Source organism: Podarcis tiliguerta (assembly GCF_965153285.1).
Source record: "Podarcis tiliguerta genome assembly, chromosome: 1".
In the NCBI taxonomy this organism is placed as follows: domain Eukaryota; kingdom Metazoa; phylum Chordata; class Lepidosauria; order Squamata; family Lacertidae; genus Podarcis; species Podarcis tiliguerta.
This window is the reverse complement of record NC_139534.1, coordinates 81,846,245-81,870,641: the sequence shown is the minus strand read 5'-3', so window position 1 is coordinate 81,870,641 and position 24,397 is coordinate 81,846,245. Positions and strand designations below refer to the sequence as shown.

Here is a 24,397-nt window from a genome sequence, read left to right as displayed (position 1 = left end):
CTATACCACACACATGTAGCAAGCAAAGGGAACTTCTTTTTTCTTCTGTCATCTCCCTAAAAACACATTGGAGTCCTCTGCAGTGTTTTGTGCTTCATCCTGTGGCATGAAGGAATAAGGATATATTCTTTATGATGTTTGAAGAGGACAGCATGGGGAGGTACGCTCATATATTTGAAGTGTGCCAAAGCTTTCCTCTTTCCTCCTCCTCACAGCATCAGTTCTGATCCAACAGTGATGTGACTCCTCCTCAGTCGTTCTCTTGGTATTTAGCTGCTGAGATCAAGATTTGGGCTATAGATGCAAAGAACTGAAATGTTCATTGTAGTTTGTATGAAAGAAGAAGTCGAATTGTACTGACTCTCTTTCTTCAGGCGGAGTCAGGTGATGAAGATCCATGTTTGCATCTTTTTTCAAAGAAGTGAGTTTCCTGTTTGGGTTGGGGGGAAGGCAGCCTTTATTCACATATATAGTTAGAAAAATTTAGAATGAGCCAATTGAGTGGTTGGTGATTAAATATACAGTGGTACCTCGGGTTACATATGCTTCAGGTTACATCCGCTTCAGTTTACAGACTCCACTAATCCGGAAATAGTACCTCAGGTTAAGAACTTTGCTTCAGGATGAGAACAGAAATCGTGCTCTGGTGGCGCAGCGGCAGCAGGAAGCCCCATTAGCTAAAGTGGTGCTTCAAGTTAAGAACAGTTTCAGGTTAAGAACAGACCTCCAGAACGAATTAAGTACTTAACCTGAGGTATCACTGTATGTCAGGTTCAACAGGGGCAGAAGTCCAGCTGACATTATCACAGATTGCAGTGGACACTGGCTGATTTAGGGCAATTGATGCAAATTAAATTTTGGGATGTTATTAGAAGGTTCACACAGAATACATACAGAAATAAATTATAATCTATTTTCTTATTTCAGAGGTAGCTTTTAACAGGTGTGGGAATTTCATGTCAGAGGAAAAGGCTTATTTTTATTTTTGCTTTCAATAGTCACCTTTGTCTAGTAGCATCCATTTGGCTCCAATCTGCATGTTGGCAGGAATCTGAACTGTCCTTCCACAGGTGTTTCTCTTCCTTTTCAGATGATAATCTACTCTTTATTCTTCACTCATTTCTGAATGGAGAGAAAAAATAACAATAATTGAGCTATTTCAGAGTGTCACTGTCTTCATTATAGATGTTAGATCATTTTCCTCAATATTTTCAGTAATAGGGCTGAGGACTTATTTCAATGAAACAGGTTTCTAGACCACACAGAGTGGGGCAGAGAGGAGGAAGGATTTTTATTTGAAAGTCATACTTAAAATCAAGGAACGGCTCTGAATTTTTCCTGTGAACACATTTGAACATAAGAACAGAATTTTAGATTATGTTTGAAAATATGACACACACCCTACCAAAAATGTTTTATTTTGTTTCTGTTAGCTGTTGTCCAGTCATCATTCCATCTGTCTTCTACACCTCTTCTAAAACCTTTATCTTCTTTCTCCATTCCATACATAATTCCATAAACTACTATCATATCATCTCTTACTTGGCTTTTTTCTAAATTGAGAGTCCCAAATGCCACCACCTATATTCATAGGGGAGCCCCTGTATCCCCTTGATCATTTTGGTTGTCCTTTGCACCCTAATCCAAAATTTTACAGGGAGAATAGCTTCGCATCTGGCCAGTGCAAGGGGCTTTGCTAATAGCACTTTCAGATTCATTCACACAGTTTATAAGTACTCCCAAGCTTAGAAGAAAAGCAGCCAGCTGAAATATGGTCATAAACTGTTAATGAATTTATGAAAGGTGTGCCTGTTTACCTCATTAGAGAGGTGTGAATTCTCCTTTCTTTCAGGGGCATTTTTCAGTTTGCATCTTCTGCAAAAAATCTTCAGGAAAAACAACACCCTCCCCCTTTTGAACCAGCCCTGCAGAAGCCATAGCCGCTGAAATGACTAAAGCACGACTTTTTTCTTTCGCTGGGATTTTTGTACAATTGGGTTGGCAGCCCTGTATATCTTTAATGGCCATGCTACCTAGAGCTGCCGTTGTTGCTATTAGCAGCAGGTATTCTGCTCTCATACCAGTTACCGGTTTTATTCTTTTGTTTTTCACCTCAGATGGTGCCTTTCTTTTGGCTGTTTAATGGCAACTTTGCAACAGAACTCTATGGGGCAACCTATCCCCGAACACTTCTTTAGCCCTGTGCAGAGACATCTAAGAGCTTTTCTCCCTGAGTTCCCAGCAGGAGTTTCCTACTTGCTTTGTATGTTCCAGCTAACACAAATGTACTTAGGTCCTGACTCCATTGCTAGGAGCCAGTCTAATGAGCTGTCACATGGAGACGCTAATGGCAAGGCAGACTGTTTGCATGATCCCACCTTTACAGTCCACATAATGTTGCAGGTCTTAGACTCTAACTTTAGTATATTTGTTATATTTTAAAGTATATTATATATGTTGTTTGCATGCAAAGGTACCGTATCTTTCCATGTATAACACGCCCTTGTGTATAAGACGCCCCCTCTTTTTTGAGACTAAAAATTGAGAAAATGGGGGGAAATTGCCCAGAGCTTTTTTTCAGGGAGCTCAGACTCATTGAGCTTTGGGTGGGGGAGGGGAGTTGCCGAAAACTGCTTACCCACGAAGCCACCAAATGTCTGAACACTTGCTGAGAGCAAGCACCAATCGCCCGCCCTATTGCCGCAGCTGCCAATAGCCAGTGGACCTTGCTACACCCACCAATAATCCACAAAAAGGCCACTGACAATCTCCTACTCGCCACCAATCTTCCATCCCAACTCTCCACTATTCGTGTATAAGACAAGCCCCAATTTTTAGCATAATTTTTAAATAAAACAACAAAGTCTTATACATGGAAAAATATGGTATCTTCTTGCATGTGCTATCAGATCCATTGTGATGTAGCTCCGTGTCCACAACTTAATGTGCTCAAGGCTGCCATTTTTCAAGTGCTCATGAGATCTGAATAGATTTTGTTACTTCCAAGCTGTGGATACACTGGTTTTTCTCCTCCTCTAATTGCCCTTTATTCATGTTACAATTAGCAAGTCGCTATATGCTCAGACTGCTTCAGTCTGTGATTTGGGTTCCAATCTGCTTTGTTTTCCCTATTCACTCGCATGGCAAGTTTTCGGTGGGGAGGGAGAAACTATAACTTTTTTACCATTTGGAAAATCTGCAGGAAAAGCTTTGCCATACTTCTTGGTAATACTGTCTGTGGTGAGGTGTGTTTGTGTCGTTTGTGTTTTGGGTGTGTATCCATCCATGTCACATCAGATGTACACTTCCTCAAACTGGCACAAAGCAGATATGGGAAGAAATGTGACATGAATAGCCTTCCATTTCACCACAAACTTCCAATGCTAATTAATGACAATAAATGAATGTGTGCTGCATTTGAGTGCAGCTTCTGGCTGCATAGAATATGCTCAATATTATTAATATTACCATTTATTAAATTTGTATACCACCCTTCTGTTCTGTCCCTGAAGTATAGCTTTAGACACTTCACTTTAATAGAGATGCAAGCATCTCTTGTGAGATTCAAGGGTGTTTGGCATAAAATAGTTTTTGTGTTTAGACAATCAGGTTGCCTATTCCAGGGCTGCTGAAAAACTGCACTTTGGGCATCTGTTGGATTTTCATATCAGGCAATATATGCAGCCAAAGGCATAGAAGTGGAATTCTCATATATCCAGGAATTGGGCAACAGTTTCCTCTCTTTGTGCCAGATCACTGATATGTGAAAAATAAGCCCCGAGGTCCAATTCAGAATCCTTTTCTGTTCAGCATGCAGAGGGAACTCTGGAAGAAAGCTCATTTGAGATGAGTCATTTGACATCCAAATGGGAATTCTGCAAGACAGATGAATTTTCCTTGAAAATTTCACACCATCCCTGGTTCCATGTCACATTTAGTGCTCAGGTTTCTGATTGCAGATGAGTCTCGTTTAAATCTTACACTGCTCCTTATGCTACATGACAACATCAGCACCGTTGTTTCAACATATAATTGGCTATGCTGAATAGATGTTTTAATGGTGAAACTAAAATCTGATATTATCACGATCATATTGTGATCATGGTGTTTGTTTTATTAGTCTGGTTTAACATTTTTTTTCACTATTGTTACGAATTTTGAAGTCTTTTCATTTCTTTCACTTTGGTGAATCAGCACCCTCTCTGCATCTGTTGAATTGTGAAGAATGTGGATACATTAACCTAGAAAAGGTCTACCTTTCTAACATTATGACAAGTATTTGTAAATGCTTCAAATTCCCAGATGCCAGCACTTTTCAGATCTACTGAAATTCAAACTTTTAGGCTTCTGCACTACCAAGAATTTGGAAATTCTCTTGTCAAACAGCTCAATCTCATATTTCCTATTTCTGCCTTTCCTTTAAATTCATTTCATGCGTTGCATGAATAGGCTAGTCTTTCCAATGATCAAGACATATGGCAGTTGTAGTCCAAAACATCTAGAGGCAAGAGGTTAGGGAAAGCTGGAATAAAGTGTTTACATGTGTGTTTCCTGAGCTCTGTACTAGTAATAGGAACCCTCCATTTGAAGTAACAGCTCTACCAAGATTCATGCAGTTTTTATGTGGTCAAAAATGAGTTCAATATATGCAAATAATCAGCTTTTCATTGATCCACATTGAGACCAAGGTGACCATAGTGGCTAGGAGGGTGTATTTCCAGCTCCAGCCCTTCACCAGCTAAAGCTTTTCCTGCATAGGGATCCATACTTTGGCGACTTCCATATTAGACTGTTGCAGTACTTTTTAGGTGGGGATTGCCTTTGAATATCATTCAGAACCTGCAAATAGTACAGAATGCTAGTCACAAAGTTTTAAGGACGTAGTTGAAGGGAAAATAAGCTATGATCTTCAAAAGACAATCTACCAGTGGTTGTAACTTTGTAAACCATATTAATATTTATGACAGTTTTATGTCACTTTCCAGCACTTGCAAAAAAAAAAAAAAAAAATCTAAAAAAATAATGCAGGTTATCAAGTGATAAGTAGAATTGTCCAGTAGATAACCTAGCATGTGGGCATTCTGCAGGTTTAATTGCATCCATTTTACTTTATAATAAATAGGCTGAATTCGGTGGATGGATCCCTCAACTCTGACTGCAGCCTGCATTGCAATCCCAAGATTATCCACTCTCTCATCTATCACTGTGCCAACAGATTTAACATTTGCTTGGTTACACTGATTCCATTATCCCAATATTAGTGGCTTTCCACTAATCACTGTTCTTGATCAAATATTTTCTTTCTCATTGCTGTTTTATTTTTATAGTGATTCTTACATATTTGAATATGGACTTAATTTTTGCCCAATAACTCAGTCATTAAGATATTGTCTATTCAATAATGCTGGCTGCATTAGTAACTACATTGCATAAGTAAAAGTCATTATGGTACCTGTGTTTTCTGTCTCAAAAGTACTGTGCATTTCTGTAGGGGTGACTATTTTTATGCCTTCGGAGCTGTATATATAACTGGTTTTGGCTACTCTATATGAAACTGTTTGCCCTATTGTTATACAACATTTGGAGAGGACATAAACTGTGTGTGAACATTTTATTGACAGGAAGATGTGCTAAGTTATGCACTGCAGAACTATGTGTCTGAAGGCCACCTAAGGCATATTTGTACTTCCTGCTGTTGCTTTGTGTCAGAAAGTGGAAGGAGGAAATAGAAATTACTTAGGACTGCTTGGCATATTTTGGAAAAAAACGAGTTCTTGTTTCCCTACCATGTGAACCTATGGAAAACACTTTGCTGTATGGAAGGTGGTCATGTGTCTAAGCATAAACGTTTTCATTTTTGTTGGATTGTGACCCCAATTGATGCAAACCCTTGGCTAACTTCGTAAAGGAGGCTCAAACCATACTGAAAAATGGCTGAAAGTGCCTCTTTTACCACTCTAAATCAGTCTTTGAAAAACATTAGAACTCATTCTCAGGAATATTGAGTCTCAATCTTAATTATTTGAAAATGACTTTAAAGTGTTCTTTTGAAAGGTGCTGTACCTAATAATAATAACCTCCTGCAATTTTATGAGCTGCATATCTTGGAGGCCTCTTTTCCTCCCACATATGCACATTTATTCATTTTAGGCCATATTTTACTTATTTCATGTTTTAGTTTTACCACTAAATAACGATTCAGTATTGTGTATACATATATCAAAGAAGATTTATAAGATACATTATTCATGTTCCACACGAAGCACTTGAGTCTTTAATTATAAAATAAGCCTTTTGAAAAACATAGCCTATTTGCCCTTCAGCTATGTCTACCGTGCGGAGGCATACAGGGAAAGCAGCAACATTGGAAAGTAGGTTGTAAAAACACTTCAGTAGCTGGGGAACCTAGATGTATACTGTGGGTCACATGGTATTTGTTTCTACAATTTTAAATCATTCAGAATTGGCATCCCCATTTGTACTTTTCTAAGGGCATGTTTGCAGAGCACCAGCCATGTCTTCTTGGAAGTGTCTATGTGATTACAGCTTTGCCTCTTGTACCGCCACAGCCAGTTTGGTATGAAAGGTGTGCCTTGCATCTTAGCTGTCTGAAGGATGAAGGCAAAGGGAGTCAATTCTGGGAAGAAAGAACACATAGCAAAATATGGATTGTAGCTATGGCAACAACTTTAAAGTTATTCAACACGGAAAAGTAAAAATGTACTGATGTGTGCTTAAGAAGAGCCTTGATGGAATGGTTTGAAGGACTGCCTAGTCCAGCATTCTGTTCTCACAGTAGCCAACCAAATCCCTATGGGAGTCTGCAGGCAGGTTGTGAGTGCAACAGTACTCTTCCCACTTCCCAGTAAATGGTAGACAGTGGCACAATGCTGCTGACAAAACAAGAACAACAGTTCTAAACTTCAAAGACTGACAGTTATCCAAAACCCTGACAGGACTAATACTGTACAGAAAACAGTCCTTGATTTTGTATTCCCCAAAGAGGTTTCTGTTTTCCTGCCTTGTTTGCAGGGCACTGTATAATTTCCATGTGTTGGGCTTACCTTATTGTTTCAAGGTGGCCAAGAGAGGTGTGTTTCCCTCCCCACTTTCATTCATTAAAACAGTTCTCTGTTAAGTATTTATCATTCTGCAGTCTCTCCAGCTACCTGTGATTCCTGGTCTAAAAAAGACCCATAGGAAGAGGATGCCTTCCCCTTTGATGAAGAAAGGTGAGGAGGGTGGATATCAAGTGCTTGAAACTGGCGCACTCCCTGATTTTGTTTGGAAGAAAAGTCATTTTAAAAACCTCAGTCTCCTTAGCTTTCTGACATTACAAGAAAGTCTATCAGAAGACAACTAGACTAAGTGGAGACACTTGGGAAAGTGTAGACCACCAGAGAGGAGAATTGTAGAATGAAAAGGAGACACTTAAACATCACACAAAAAAATCCCAGCCACTTCAAAAGTATTCCTTCAGAATTTCAGTGAAATGTTCTAGACCCATTGATAATTTGCAAATACAATTCATTTTCACTTTAAATGGTGGTTTTAAAAACCAGAATTTATTGACACAGCACTAGTAATGAGATTGCCAATGCTGTGCTTAAGAGCTGGACTACGTAAGGAACAGAATAAGTGTAAAATCTGCATATGAAAAAGAGGACCGCACCACTTTTAACCATAGGTGCTCTTCTGCCGACTGTACTGAAATTGCCCAGCAGACCAGAGTGGAAGCTTCTGACTCCAGGTCCTACCACAAGACTCCACCTACTAGTGACCCACTGACTGAATGGTTCAAAAACTAGGCTTTTGGCGGCAATCCCACCCTGCAATGTAACCAGTCGGAGTGGCCCCACACATCCTGGGTGCCCGGGTGATGGTGACTGACCTTTGAGGGGCCACAATCACCACCCAGCCAGTATGGGATTAGAGGCCAATTTGCCATGAAAAGTGAGGAACCTCACTGCAAGAGGGGGGGGAGAGAGAGAGAGAGAGAGAGAGAGAGAAGGAATACATTCAAACCCATTGTCCATATTAAGAAGCTCTGTTGATATTATAATTGAGAAAGAAAACAGGTAGGTTACATAAAAATAAAGTAAAATGGTTTATTCTCTAATTAAACTGAAGAGGAATCTCAAAGAGGATTCCCCATTCCAGTGTGGCCATGTGGTGCTTAGGTCCCCTTCTAGCATAGGGGCTCTGGGTGCCATAGCTCCCTCAACATTTCAAAGGAGGGGCCAGGTACACACAAGGTGCAGCACAGCTACATGTGCATGGCGTGGGGTATGCATGTGCTACATCATCATGCCCCCCTGGTATACACACACCATGTCACCATGCCCCGCTATGTGAGCGAGTGACATGAGCATGCTGGAGGCATGACGCCGCAGCACACACATGCTGGGGGACGTGAAGACATAGTGCACACCTCCCCAAGTGTGTGCGTATGATCTGGTGATGGCGTGCGGCCCTGGGTCACACTTCAAAGGCAGTGTTTTGACAATCGTAACACATTCTGTACAACAGCACATCATATCCAACATGTACACAGAGGGAAATGGCCTGCTGTTACCTTTCAACCACCCAGAAAGTAAAAGAGTCTTCCACACTATTTCTGGAAAAACAGAGCCATGAGGAGAGAATTACTGCTCAGCACACAGAGGATGTTTGAAATACGACAGCTAGGTTGCTGTTTAATGAGGAGGCTAGGACATTGCATCAGGTAATTGTGAAAAGGGGCATTTTGTTCTACACAACAGTATCTTCCATGCTTTCTCCTTATCAAATTATATGGAGGGCTTAGTATGACAAAAACATAAGAAATGGGTTTCATATGTTAATTGTGTCAAGCATACTGAGATCACAAAGAACACTAAACAAAAGAATTGCTTAAATAAAAGTTGGGATTTTGCTTTAATGGCAAAGTGGACATACTATATGAGAAAAATAAAAGACAGCAACAAGATACTTTTATGTTAAGTTGGGAACCATTTTTTGGACATTGCATAAAAGCATATTGCTTTTCCAATCAAAAGGTGGCCTTGGAATATTTTAAGATTTTATATGGTACAGATGCTTTAGAGTAAATAGCATAAATAATTGACTTTATTTATACTTTTGATTTTTGTATGTCTGTGGTTTTTGTGTCTTTCCCCCTTTTCTTCTGGTATTGTCAAAATAATATAATAAACGAAACAACAGGTGGAAACACACCAGAATCAATAAGCAGTAACTAGAACATCTGCAATATATATACACACACAAAACAGCATAGGAGCAGAGGAGCAATGAGAGAGACAAAGTGATGGTGGATAAATGAAAATGACTTGTTTATCTTTAGGACAAGGACAAGCACCATGCATACTAGAAAGTGGCTTCAGACATAGTTATGTGAAGGTAAAAACAACAAAGAGCCTTGCCGCTTCATAACGACTAACAGATTAATTGTTGCATTACAGTATATGCCACAATAAATCTGTTAAAGTGCTACCAGACTCTTTGCTACTTCTGGTGCAACACACGCAATTATCCACCCTGAATTATGCACTCAAGTGTTCTGAAAGCAGCTTCAAACATTGTGCATCAGTCTGAAGCTGCCCACAGAGCACAGGCAGCAAGCATGGAACACACACCCTGCGATATATGAAAGGTCACAAACTTCCACTCTTCAGGACAGGAGAAACTGCATATTGTTGGCTGCAAAAGAGGAATAAAATGAAGCAACTTTGGAGGGAAAGAGAAAGCAGAGGTCTGAGAAAAGGAGGGTGGAATCTTGGTAAAAATGGAGTGGAAGTCAGGGAATTCCTAGCAAGTGTCCTGTGCTTTTAAACAAGTCCATTAAAGGATGAAATTGTACCGCCAATGTACCAAAACCTGTTCTCTAATTCCTTGAGAGTTTTATTCGGTCACAAAAGAGGTTTCTATTTTTCTTTGTCATTTGTGGGACACTTTAGGATTTATTTATTTTTTAAAGAATTTCTTTAAAATTTTGATGGGTGTGGGATTCAATTTAGTTTACATCAGTGTGTTTGTGGGCTTTTCTTATTCTTCCCATAAAACATTCCCACCCCCCAATAAAACACTTCTTCACAATTTGAAAAGCCCTGTGGGATTTCTTCTATATGTATTTTTTGTTTAAATATTGTTATTTTTTAAAATCCCTCTCTTCAACCAAAAAGGCTCCCATAGCATAGCATTTTACACATCACCACAAAAAAGCAGACATTACGTCGTGACACATTTCCATGTGCTTTAATGGAAGTGAAGGAAGCCAGAGAGGGTGGCTACTGAAGATCTGAGATCGATGCACTCATCAATTTTGTTTTAAAGGAAAGTATTTCCTTTCACCATTTTTAAAAATAATATAAATAAATAAAAAGACAAAGCCTTTCCACAGTGAATTCTTTAAAAGAGTTTAAAGAGAAGAATTTTAAAAAACAGAGTGCTAGTAAAAATACGAGTCAAGATAGTCAAGTGGAGAATGGCAGGTACCAGCCATCTGCCCATGCAGTTTGGAAGTGAAAGGAAAGGGTGGTATAGAATAGAAGATACCAAGAGACAGCTATGCAGGAGTAAAGTTAAGCAAGCTTGAAAGTGGAAGCTAAATAGCCCGTGTTTCTCCAGTCTCTGCAATGCAGGAGATCTGTCTTTGCACCAAAACAGGTAAGTTGCAGCAACACAAAAGAATAGGCCTGAACAGTTCCACACAACACTTTTCAGTATATAAGAGAACGCCTCTCCCTCGCTGTTTTTTCTATGCTTGCACATACATAGATATGACTCTTTGAAACATGGAGAATTTTATTCTTTCACAAAGGGTTGCAAAGACTAAAAATGGCAAGAGCATCATTAGCAGCATTGTTGGGCTACTCTGAACACATCATATTAAGGAGTAAAACTTGTATATCTTTTATTAAAAAATCTACATAAATAATTAAACATGGCTTCTGGTATAAGTTGGCCTAAATAAAGGATTTGAATGTGTTTCACCACTTACTAATCAAGCTGAGTCTTCATTCCCCTTGATGAATACAATCTCATGCACCCAGCTAAATGATACACTGTGCTTATGTAGCCATGTTTTGATTAGGCACAGATGCATTTAATTAGCAGTTTGTTTGATCAATTAGAAAATGAACCCTAAAGTCACCTACTTGCGTAGATCTGCTTTGAACAAGAATTTTAATCTTAGTGATGACTCCTAAAGAAATGAAGGGGAAAGAATATAATTAAACCATTAGCACATGGGGGGGAAGCCTTTGCTAGGTGTGAAGCAAGGAAAGCAAAAAAAGCTTTAAATGCTAAACATATAGATTTCCAAACAAAGCAGAGAGTCAAGTGGCTCATGGGGTGCGCAATGGGATATGAAGCTCTAAACTGAACCGCCATCATTAGTTCTTTGAATATTCTCTCAATCAGTAATGACCGACTGTGAAATTTTCACAAGTGCTGGGAATTGATTTTCTCTCCTCCTACTGAAATCAATGGTGAAATTCCCATTGACTTCACCACTGGAGCAGAGTTAGATCAATATTTGAGTGCTCTTGAAAATACCATCTGACGTAAACATCATTATTATGTGGCTACAGAATTTATGGTGTTGCACCTCCACTTTTCATGGGTATTTGAATGATAAAGTAGTTCCAGATTACACCAAATTGTTGTTATATTTATGTATGTAGGACTTTACATAGTACCAGTATGACGGATGCTAGTCCTAAGATGCACACAATATAAAATAGACTCACTGAAATGAGACATAGGAGAGACTTGGAGGCATGGGTAGACAGGAGAAGAATGAGTGATTACTTAATTTCCAAGTACTTTAACTTAGTTACAATAGCAACTGGGAGCATGGAGACCCCCTATTCTCATCACAGAGCTACAATTTCCAGAATGGTTTAACAATCAAACCTGCTTCCCAGGGAATTCTGAAGATTGTAGCTCTCTCAGGGTAATACAATCATGCCGACAACTCTCAACACCCTTAAAAACTACAGTTCCCAGAATTCTTTAGGGGAAGCCACGACTGTTTACAGTGATACGATACTGCTTTAAATATATAGTGCACATGGCGCCTTAGTTTGTACCAGAATTCACCATGATCAAGTTCCTTAAGTATCCTTAGTCACTTATTGGAATTCTCGCCTCAGGGAGGCTCACCTGGTACTACTAACTTCATTAATATATTTTCAGCACTGGGCGAAAAACATTTTACTCATGTTCCCCAAAACTATTAACATCTGAGATTTTTTTGATTTTTTTTACCCCATAATTTTGTAATTGTTTGTATACAGTTGTATTACTATTCTGCCATTTTAGCATACAAGACAATGAATGTGTAGTGAATTATTGTATTAAATGACAAAATATTTATCCTACAGTATACAGGATTTGACTATGGAAGGAATTCCGCCCACCCCCTCTGTAGTGCCTTTCATGAGTTAAGTCCTCTTATTTTCTTCTTCTTCTTTCCTCTGTAATTTGGGCTCTGGTGTGATTATCAATTTATAACAGTAAAACCAAAGTGTGGCAAGATTAAATCAGTTGTGCAGATCCACACAAGTATTTTGTTGCAAAGCTGAGAATGAACCACCTGGGCCCCGTTAGAAAACCATTAAAAATCATTCCTACCTGGACACTATTTTCTGAGGTGATGCTCACTTTTTCTTTGATAGCATTTCAGACCAGCATAGCTCTTCTTTCTCAACAAACTTTCTGCAACCCTGAAACCTTGATGCTACTGAGTTTTTTGTTGGGCTTTTTTTTTCCTCGAGGAGGACAAATGTAATATTCCATACTGTTTGCCTGCACTGTTGGAGCATTTTATTAAACTGGTGTTTTTATTTTCCCTAAACGTCAAACTGGCAGCCTCTAAAATTCCCTATTCACAGGCTGTCTGCAAAAAGTGCCCTTTACTGTCAATGAAGGTGTGTCTAGAATAAGCACTTTTTCACCCTCTGTTGGGAATGGTTTCCTGCTGCCAAGTTGAGGGAGCAGATGTACTTGGATCACAGATAAAAATGTGGACAGAAGAGGAAATTCTATTTTAATGGAGGAACAGTAGTTAAGGTATAGAATATTATGTATTTATTGATTCAGTTTATATCCGCCGTTCATCCTGAAGGAGCCCAGGGTAGCAAATGCAACGACGACAACAACAACAACAATTCAAAACATTCTAGAAATAGTTTGAAACATTCTTTCAGGGTTGCCAAGAACAGCATCTTTCGGCCATCAAATGCCAGGTTAAACAGTAATGTTCTTACCTTCTCCTGAAAGTCAATAATGAGGGAATTCCACAAACAGGGAAGCACCATTGAAAAGGTCCTGTCATGGGTCAGTTATTGGTAGGGGCACCAAAAAGGTCTTGCCTGATTATTTTAAGGTTCAAGATGGTTGATACAGAGGAAGGTCCTAATTTGATGTATTTGTGTCATAAGCCATTGGGTGTTTTATATGGTAATACTACCACCATGAATTAGGCCTAGTAGCTCACTGGCAGGCAGTGCAGTGCTTTAAAGACCAGCAAAACAAGGTCCCATTGGGCTGCCCCACTTACTAATCTAGCATCCACATTTCTGGCGGCAGTCTTCAAGGGCAGCCCCCCATATAGCAAATTGCAGTAGTCCAGGACTGTTATGGAAGGGTTATTTTACTAATAGGTTTGAATGATATTGTGAATGGCTCCAGGGCTGAGGCTGGTGAGCACCCATAAAATGCATGTGCTCAGCCTTTGGGGCCTTTTCAGAAGATAACAGAGTTGTTCTGCCGAAGTTTCTGTAATTGTTGATAGTATTAATTTTCTGGTCAGGCCTAGTATAAAAACTTTCTCTCCATGCTCCAGGTTCTGAAGTGTTGTAAACCAAGATTTTGGCACAGCTACCCATGACCCCAGCCTTGGAGACCACTACTATTAATTAGAAAGACAGAGTACATTGTATCGCAGCGCCCTTTACCTTTAAGCTAGAGCATTAATATTGGCTACAATCCAGTGCACTCCAATCGCACTGAGCACAATAGAACTTATTTATAAGCAGACATGTATAGGATATTAAGATTTCACTGTTAGTCGAGATCAAGTCCCCTGAAGCCTGTCATCAGTTATTCTGGGCCAAAATTACTAGACTGATTTCAGAGCCTGGTCTCTGCAAAATGCCCAGATATGAACCAAATATATTTGTCCATGAACCAAATATATTTGGAAGGGTTTTTATAAGTAGAAATGTTTATCTATGGGAGAGATATTGGGGGACTTGGCTATAAATAGATGCCATGATTCCTACCGCATTTTGCTCTTATAAATTTGCTCTGTCATCTCAATGACAATCCAAAGATGTACCCTCAGGTCTGAGGAATTATTATGGATTTGGACTGAATGCAAAGGAGGATGCAGGATAAATCGACATGTTAAATTGTTTCTGAAAGCTGCAACCACTAAATCAAATACTAGGTTGCTAAGGGAGATATGTTTTTCTATTGTTCACTAACCTGTAGCAAGTAAATAAGATAATAAAGAGGAAAGGGAAGCCTTAGCCACAGATGGCCTAACAATTAAGTAGAGTGGAGGTGGCTGCCTTGGACAGCTGATTTTGGGTGTCATGAAAGGGAACAATTTATGATTATTACATTTTTACTGCCAGGAAGTGGTAGAGACAAGAGATTTTCTTTATCGGGTGTCAAAATAAGTTGACTGGTCTTAGTAACAGGGAATTTGATGTGGAGGGGGCCAGACTTCATCTTAGCAGATGTGTAACATGATTAGAGTGGTGAATGTTTAATGCAAATAAAATATGTACATAAAAAGTAGCCTTTGCACATATCAAAACAATCCAAAAGAATTTCCTCCTTTGTAGCTGGAAACTTTATTGTTAGAAATTTACAATATAGTCTTAGAAGGTTACTGGCTGTTCAACAGCATAAAAATAAAATTGCATTTCTTTGTATGGCATTGTTGTAGATAGAGCGTGATGCTATTGTTGCTTAAATGAGTCAGTGAAATTATTGTGGTGGACAGGGGTTTGAGAAGTGGCTTTTCACTGCAGGATTCTTTTTCAGTTTCTCTTTCAATTTCAGATATACAAATCAACTGATTATTTTCCCCCCTCATCTGCTAATGAAAAAAAGATCCGCACTGATCAAAATTTGCCTCTTTATATCTCTTTGATGTGGAAGTACGTTGCATGTTTGCTCATCTTAGCATTTGTAGAGGCACAGTTGAGAGTTGTTGTTACTATTTTTAAGGAGGGAAAACCTGGAACCAAACATCTTACCTGCATATAACTGTCTAGCGGTGTTTTATCTGCGCATTCCATATCCAGCCTGCAGCTGTTGATCCTGTTGGAAGTAGGTCAGAGGAGTAACCCTTTGACTCAAAAATGCCAGTCATGTTCATTCCCCAGATATGACTCATGATCCCTGGAAGCAAATTCGACAAGCAAACTGAGGTAGAAGATGTTAGAGTTACAGGATGATTTTGGGGAATGAACATTTTAACTGAATAAACACTGTGATAAATTGGGGCATCATTTGATTGCAGATTAATCATCTTAATTAATCAAAGCTAGCCATCTTGAGATGCATATGGAGTAGACAGCAGGAGAAAGAGCATATGTCCTGTGTGGGTTGCTGTAGCAAGTAAGGGTAGAACAAAAGGGGAACCAACACAAGGTTTTGTGCCTAATGATGTTCTCTTGCAGAGTGACCCCAAGTAATGCAAAGTGTTCTTCTTGCCTGTGTTTTTGCTGACCATGCTCTCCCCAGTATATCAACTCCAAAAAGTCCTGGGATATGTATATTCCTAGGAACTTGAAATCTCTATGAACAGACAAGCACCCTTCAAAACTACACATTCACAGGCATGCTGACAAGTTTGATTTACATTCTGAGGGCAAGCAGAATCTCTTGGGGAAATGATAATTCATAATTCACCTGAGTATTAAGGGCCAGGTAATTATAAAATTTAAGAAGATCACTACTTTCTCCACAACCTTAGATTATTTGATAGCCTCCTTTTCAGGATATTTTTCAGGATATAGTGAAAGATTGACCCCTGACTTGGAACAGCTCCAGCCAAACTCCACATAGGCGTAATGTAAAGATAAGAGTGTTATAATTCCGGGGGGCCACTAGGTGGCGCGTTGGAAGATGGCCGACAATAACATCTCTCTGACCCATACGAGGTATTAAGGGGCTGCTATGGGAAGTAGGCAGCCTTCCTAAACCCCCCCAAGGGCATGGGGGGGCCTGCCCTTGCCAGCGGTGTTCAATGCACCCCCTGATCCGAGAGACGGGGGTGTGGAACACTTGGCACAAGCCCTCGATGGATTCAGATCTTCCCGACGCCGATTCCAATCAGCGCGTGCTGGTTGCTTCAGTCTGGAATTATATTTGGACTAATTGGCGATAACGGATTGGAAGAAAGACTGAAGCACATATATCAAGTAAGGCTCGAGATAAGGACTGCTGACTAATGCATCTCTGTGACCGGGAGCGACGGATGGATAAGTAAATCTCTTGATGAATTACCACCATGAGAACGTAAGGCTGGAACGAAGGGGGGGGTGGAGGGAAAAATCCTCTTAAATCCCTTCATATGATATGATTACAATAATCCTCCACCCCAGAAAGAAATAAGATCGTCGCGTTTTAAATAACATAAACAGAACTTTAAAACTGTGTGGGGAAAGGATTACAATACGAGAAGATTGAAAGGCGAGAAGGAGGAAAATTTTATGACGCAGTTAAAAAAACATGGCGTCTCGCAAAGACAGGCCAGCAAGAGAACAGATGAGGGGGAGGAGATTCAGGAATTTGAAAAAGAAAGAAGGCTGGAATGCAAGTTGGACCTGACAGAGCCCCCGATATCGTTTGATCTATGGCTAGCCTGGGAAAAATAATGGACCGACCGAAGGCTGACAGAGGTCGCTCCTGAATAATATGAGTTTGGCAGCATACCCACACAGGGACGCTAAATCTTCAATCTGTTTGTGGAAACCATCAGAGACCGCAAAGAAAGGAATAAATGATAACAACAAGAAGAGAAAGAAGGAATAAAGATCTATCCGAATCGAACTGGATGGAACTGTCTAATAAAAGCAGCAAATAAGTGATGTCTGGAGTCATCTGGAATTTTGGACTCGTGCTGAGCTTGATATATGGGTACCCCCCAAAAATTTTAAAAATTTGGCTGTATAATTTGGAATTAATGTGATTTGAATAATGTGATGTGATTGGCCTATTAATAAAAAATTATTGAAAAAAAAAAAAAAGAGTGTTATAATTCCAGTCTCAAGCTGCTTTTTAGATTCTGACTCAGCTGAGGTCTTATACAAAGAAATAAGGTATGAGCCTTGAAACTTAATGACAACCTTAAAAAGGTAAAGGTAAAGGACCCCTGACTGTTAAGTCCAGTCGTGAATGACTCTGGGGTTACGGCGCTCATCTCACTTTACAGGCCGAGGAAGCCGGCATTTGTCTGCAGACAGTTTTTCCGGGTCATGTGGCCAGCATGACTAAGCCGCTTCTGGTGAAACCAGAGCAGCGCACGGAAACACCATTCACCTTCCCGCCGGAGTGGTACCTATTTATCTATTTGCACTTTGACGTGCTTTCGAACAGCTAGGTTGGCAAGAGATGGGGCTGAGCAACAGGAGCTCACCCCGTCGCGGGGATTTGAACTGCCAACCTTCTGATCGGCAAGCCCAAGAGGCTCAGTGGTTTAGACCACAGCACCACCTATGTCCCTTTAATGACACCCACAGCCACTGTTAAACTAGGATTTGGGAGGTAGGACCCTCAGTGCAGACTGACTGAAGAGCCACCAATATCCAAAGCCACCAAGCATGAAATCTCTTGAAGAATTGCCATGCAATATACACAAATCTCCACAGTCTTCTGGCATAGCTCCACTAGTCCTGCCAGGAAAATATTGAAGAATGATGAAGTGCCAGACTGCAGGCTAAGATGCTATTTCTTTACATTGATCAGGGAAGACATAAAACTGCATAATGTATATGACAACAGTGTCTCATACCGAATGCAAACGAACTGTGAAAAAGACTGTGAATTAAAAGTGGAGACACCATATGTACTTTTCTTTGTTTATTTGTTTGTTACACAAATAACAATTTGTTACACAAGAAAATCGTTGGTAAAAACCAATTAAAAAGAAAATAACCCAATATAGGCAGGAGACCTGGTAAGAAGATAAAAATGACTCATTCCATGCCTGGAATTTGTTAGTCCAAGTTGGCTGCTACTTAGAAGTTCTTTATCATTCAAAACACCCTCCCTCTGTCTCTGGGCCTGCTTCCTAACTTTCCTTGGGAACTTTGATTCATGAGCATCTTCCTACTCATTGAATTAATGTACTTATAAACCAGGGTTGCCATATTTCAGAAAGTGAAAATCCGGATGCAAAAGTCATTGAGCTTTCTTTGCAAAATCTTAAAATATTGACTTTTTGAGCTAGTTTTAAAGGAAATTTGCCAAAATCTAGACTTCTAACATGGGTTGCCATAGGTCTGGATTTTCCTGGACATTTCAGTGATTTCTGCCCACACACTGTTTCCAATTGCTGTATTCTATCTACGTCTGGGAAATTCAGGACATATGTCTGTCCTATTATAAACTACATTTACCTTGTGCCTCATTGTCAACTGTTAGTTGAGCTCATCTTCACTCTTTAGCCTTTGTGAGTTTTATGTTATGACCTGTTAGGACAGGGCAAAGAACAAGAAAGAATAGAAGGAAGAGCGCATGCAAAAATTGCTGTTGCAAACTACAATTGATGCTACAGGAAGGGGAGATGCTGTGCAATTCTTCTTACAACTGATCTGAAAATGACTCATGCTCTAGGTTTCAGTTCCCATAACTTCTTTTGGGGCTTTTTGGGTTGCTAATATTGTTAGACCTGACTCTCTCAGGAAACCCAAGCCCCACTATTTTATCGACAAAATATTTGAGGCTTAGGGTTAGGGTTCTGCTCGCTCACCCCTTGTGATGTTATTTTCTCCAGAACAGATAAGATATTGATTTGAACATGTTATTCTAGGTTCATCAACATGACACCCACAAAATATCTCAATAAATATCCCTTCAAAAATCCACAGTGAATTAGAGTCCGTTGGCTCACCCTCTCCTACAAGAACATGGCTCCTTAAACATGACCACATTTCATTGGATGCTAGAAGTGGGCACACACTCTTCTGTTTTGAGTGGTGCAATGCCCATACTGTGTTATGCCACAGTCCCACAGAACAACAGCAACAATGTAGTGCCATGCCATGCCCCATGACATGCAGTTTGTAACTGGAGCCTACAGCACTCTTTCCACATTCCAAATATGCCTCTTGCCCAAAATGTTTGATGACTCTGGTGTCTATTATATCCAGTACTATATTTTTTAGAAAAGGAGGTGCCAGAACTCACTATGAACACCTCCCTTGTTCTCTTAGAATGGCAATGTTGCCCACCTGAGAGGTACCAGAACTGAGTTCTGGTAAGTCCAGCTGGGGGAAAAGCCCTGATTATATCCCATATTCTGTGGCTTTGGTAATGTTAACGTTATGTAAATAATACCCATTGCCAGCTTTTAATCTGAAAACAATTCATATTGTCTTATGGCTTTTAATATTTCCTCATAAACCATGCAAAATATCACCCAACTGCTTTTCTTTTTCTTTTTGCATATATTGGTATGTGCAAAGGGAAGCCCTTACCCCAGCAGTGCACCTTCTGGTATTTAAAACAATCTCTCACAGCAGGACGCAATAGCACTTGAAATGATTAAAACAAGCACTAAAATGTCATTATAGACTAATGAAATCCTGTCATCAAGCAACACAGGCAGGGCACTTCTGTCAGACTCTAGACGTTGCAATAAAAATGAAGGAAGTGAAGTTGGAGTTTTGGATAAGGGAAGGGAACTAGGGGGACTAAGATCAACAATGTTTCCCCTTCCTCCTACTCCCACCCCCATCTACTAACACAGAATGTGCTGCTTTGTCTGAAAGAATATGTTGCCCAGCATAGTGCCCCCAAAGCAACATATTTATGGGATCCTGTTCTATCTGTTCCGGAAGAAGTTTCACTCAAAGGTTGGGGAATACTTATGGATCCATTACTGACCCTTGCTTAGTTTCCCTGTATGGACAGAAATAACATGGTTTTAGTCGCCTATGCCCTGGAAATCTCTAGGTTGCCAGATTATTAACTAGGACCAGAAGATCTGAGCATTTTACACAGATTCTAGCCCATGTGCACTGGCTGCCAATTACTTTCTGGGCTCAATTCAAAGTGCTAGTTGTGACCTCTGAAGCCACAGCACCCCAGGACCCAAAATACTGCCTTTCCACACATGAATCGGCCTAGACACTGCAGTCATCATCAAAGGCTTCTACTTTATGCTTCTGCTGAAGCATAAAGATGGCAATAGCTCAAGAATGAAATCATAGGTTTCATGTTTTAGTTATTGGATTGTTCCTGGGAAAAAAATATCCTCATGAGCATATGTGTGAGCATATTGCACAAGTGAATGACTTCCATTTCAAACCTGTAATCTGCAGAACCAGACAGCTTCTACTCTCTTGTTAAAAAAGCAGGCAGTTCAGTTGCATAACATATCCTTGCAGCTTCATAGAATACAGCATATAACTCACATGAGCAATTTTTTGCCTGGAAAATGTGCAGTGAATAGGGATGGAAGGAGCTGTCCATTTTGGTTCCCTCAGTTTCTCATTTTTTCCTATCTTAAGTTCAGTTTTCCACATTTCTGCAGCAATTTGCACTTTTTTATTTTTTAAAAAACATGAAAATCCATCAGCATTTGACAAATGTACATATTTTTGCAAGTGATTTCTCCTACTATAATGCACGTTTTACGTTATTTTCAACTAATATACTCATTTTTATGGCATACTTTCCCCTAACAGATGCATTTGTGCTGACACTGGTTCATAGGGGAGCTATATCTCAAAATTCAGATATGCGTTCATTTCAAAGGATGGCGGTGTTTTGGTTCTCATGTGGTTTTGGAAAGTGTAAATTTTACAGATTCACCTTTAACTGCAAACTGCATCTAATTTCTCTCCCATTTCTATCTGTGAGCAAGCCTGATGAATTCTGCTTGCTTCCCTGTTATGGCAGATAAAATGAATTTGCCACGGCACAACTGCAATTAGTGAAATGCATGTGTCTGTGTTATTTCTGGAGGGGTAATAATTCCGTGTTGAACTCTGAGCTCATAAATTGCTTGTCACTGTCACATAATGACAGGAAACTTTGGCGTCCCTAATTCTGCCCACCGCAAAATCTCCCTCCTTCCTTCTTTCTCAGCTGTTCTGCCAGAACAGATGAGAATTCAAGCAATGATGATTGGTTTCCATTGGTACAGAGCTATCCTCTGGAACATTGAGGGAAGTGATAGTTCAAGGCTGCTCCTTTTCCTCTTTTCATCATTGCCTAGTGTTGTTTTACTTTGCTCATTGCAGAGAGAAACAGATTATCCAGTGTGTGGGCTGGCAGCAGCCAGCAGGCTTTCTCATTTTTCCTGCAGTACAACCCAGTGGGGATTTCCAGCAATTTGAAACGTGTATGCATTCTGGCTGATCTGTCGTCATCGCCACCATTGCCCGCAGTGCATACCCATAAATTCCCAAGGCAGACATGCCATTATACACAATATGATTTGTACTGCAGCAGCAGCTGGTGAGATAGAGAGATCTCACAGGATGCTGCACAGGAGGAGAAATATTCCCACACTGGATCAGTCCATTGGGCCATTAAACCTCATGCATTGCCTCTGGCAGTGGCCACTAGTGGAGGCTTCAGATGAAAACACCACAGAAAGTACTGGGCACATTGAAGAAGGTAAGAAAGGGCACCGCTTGCTTGAACATGCCATTAACTATCAGCTTCCAAATTGCCATCCATTCACACATATGAACACATAAACACATATAGAGGACATCTGTTGTGTGTTTGAATGTTGCACTCTTAGGAATGCTGGTTCGTACTATGCTTGAAGGTGCCACTGCAGTTTAAACTTGGTATACAGATTGTACATAATAGGGCAATTTGACAGTACAGTAACATGTTCTAGAGCAGCCTTTCTCAACCTGTGGGTCCCCAGATGTTGTTGAACTACAACTCCCATCACCCCCAGCTAGCAAGGCCAGAGCTCAGGGATGATGGGAGTTGTAGTCCAACAACATCTGGGGACCTACAGGTTGAGAACCACTGGTCTAGAGGATCACTCTCTGAAGTATGTTACACCACACCCATTTTACTCTATTCCTCATATTGTATGCAACACATCAGCCGTATATCACAGCCAACCAGATGATCACATGGTGGGCTATAAAAGAGGAAACACATCAAGCAAAGCACTGAGAAACAATGCATGGCTAGAGAACTGTGTACAGTCTGGGTGTATTAGATTGATCAGGCTACTTCAGTGTTTCGTAGGTCAGTTTAAATTGAAGCCACCAGACAAGGGAGCTTGAACTTCACCAACAAAGACCAACTGCCTTCTTTTTACACCCTCGAGGTTATACAAAGTGTTGGGCACATTATAATTGGATGCTACTTGCTGAGCAAAGTGTTTATTTTCTTAGTAGGTGGGAGACAGTGGATTGCACCTTTTACGAGGCCTTTATGGTAATATTATTATAGATAATCGTGCAGGAGAAACCACTCAAATGCAGCAATTAATGTCCAATTTGCTTTTCAGCAGCCCAAGGCTGAACTGCTGTGGTTGTAATCCAGTTTAATGACTGCTTTAGGGGAGGGGAATGTCATCTGATAGATGTTTTGCTTTTATAATGGGCATCTTTGCAATCTTCCCAGTTGCCATCACTTAGCGCAACTAAATGAGCACATTAAAGGGAGGCAGAATGATGCACAACTATGGAAAACTGTAGCTGAGCTGAGGAGTTATTTTTAGCAAGAAGATACTGATGACTAGTGGTGAGAGCAAGAGTTGCCTTCAGGAAAGTTAGGATTTAGAATTCATTATTGCCTGTGAATTATAGACAACATCTTTAGCCCTTCAGAACTGAGAGATTATTTTCTGCATGTTGCCTTGATTTCTAAGGCTAGTAAAGGAGGATTACTTCTTTGGGACATTGGCCTACTAATCAACAGTAGTGAGCGCTCTCATTAAAGTGTACTGCTTCATAGCTAATTCCTTTCCTCCACTGATTTGATATTTTTGAGCATCCTTTATGTAGACAAAGGTTTAAACCAGAGACAAGCATGCTGATGAATGAATAGCCTTTTGCCAATAGTTTATGTGAGCACAGCTCAACTATTTTAGGTGGCACAAGCTCAAGCTTGCTTATACTGATAGCTCATTGACCTGGTGGGCTACAAAACTGCAACACTACAAAGCTCCAAATAGTCTGGGTTGTTCTGTGCTGGGCTGAGCAACAGTAAGGCTCAACAAAAAGTTATTATCTGGACAGAACTATCTGAAGCAGATTATCAAGCAGCAAAGGTAAACAAAGTACAGAGGTACCTCAGGTTACAGATGCTTCAGGTTACAGACGCTTCAGGTTACAGACTCCACTAACCCAGAAATAGTACCTTGGGTTAAGAACTTTGCTTCAGGATGAGAACAGAAATCACACGGTGGCAGCAGTAGGAGTCCCCATTAGCTAAAGTGGTACCTCAGGTTAAGAACAGTTTCAGGTTAAGAACGGACCTCCAGAACGAATTAAGTACTTAACCCGAGGTACCACTATATCCATATCTACTACTACAGTGTTCAAAAATACAATATGTTGCTACCACAGCTAACCCACAAATTGTTACCAACTATGTTGCCATCTTACCAATAAAACAAGATGAATTCATATATCAACAGGAAACATATTGTTGCACAGGGACACTTGAAGATCCAAGAAGAATATCATTGTTCTGTTGATTGTGACTGTTGCCTAGCCAATCCAGCAATGTTGAACTCTCTGTCCATCAGCCGATGGCAGTTAGGTGACTCCACCTCTGCATTCTGCAGGGATTGGCTGCGTAAGCACGTTCCCCATGGCAACTGCCAATCCAGCCAGATCTCTACCTGCCCCACACCTGTCAAGGCAGGAGGTTAAGGTAAACAGTCTCATGGGCCAAGCTGGAATCTGTGCTGTGCTGGATTTGGCCTATAGGCTAGAGCTACCCCACCCCTAGCATATAGAGAAGACTTTGCATGATTCCTATATTTATCACATAACACCAGAAGGCTAATGAAAATGAACTAAAGAATATATTTGCCAATGTGGCAATAGTTCCACAACTTGGAATATACTTATAAACAGGATTCCATGGCATATAAAGTCTCTACTTTGCTAAAGCCAAGCAGGTATAGGTCTGGTCAGTGCCTAGATAGGAGGTTGCTGGG

At 40.2% G+C, this 24,397-nt stretch overlaps 1 protein-coding gene and 1 long non-coding RNA gene across 10 annotated transcripts in view; one reads left to right on the top strand and one right to left on the bottom strand.

Annotated features, from left to right (window-relative positions):
• LRRC4C (leucine rich repeat containing 4C) overlaps nucleotides 1-24,397 on the top strand; it is a 591,735-nt gene that overhangs the window by 523,773 nt on the left and 43,565 nt on the right. The window lies entirely within an intron of this gene.
• Nucleotides 1,002-23,993, bottom strand: LOC310681442. 3 transcript variants are annotated; one of them, XR_014513278.1, is made up of 5 exons: nucleotides 23,838-23,993; nucleotides 18,645-18,716; nucleotides 15,276-15,420; nucleotides 11,157-11,203; nucleotides 1,002-1,122 (listed from the first exon to the last, which is right to left on the bottom strand). It is a non-coding gene; the product is annotated as an uncharacterized lncRNA (long non-coding RNA). The 3 variants fall into 3 exon arrangements; XR_014513279.1 differs by lacking the exon at nucleotides 1,002-1,122 and adding an exon at nucleotides 6,257-6,637; XR_014513280.1 differs by lacking the exons at nucleotides 1,002-1,122; nucleotides 11,157-11,203 and adding an exon at nucleotides 6,257-6,637.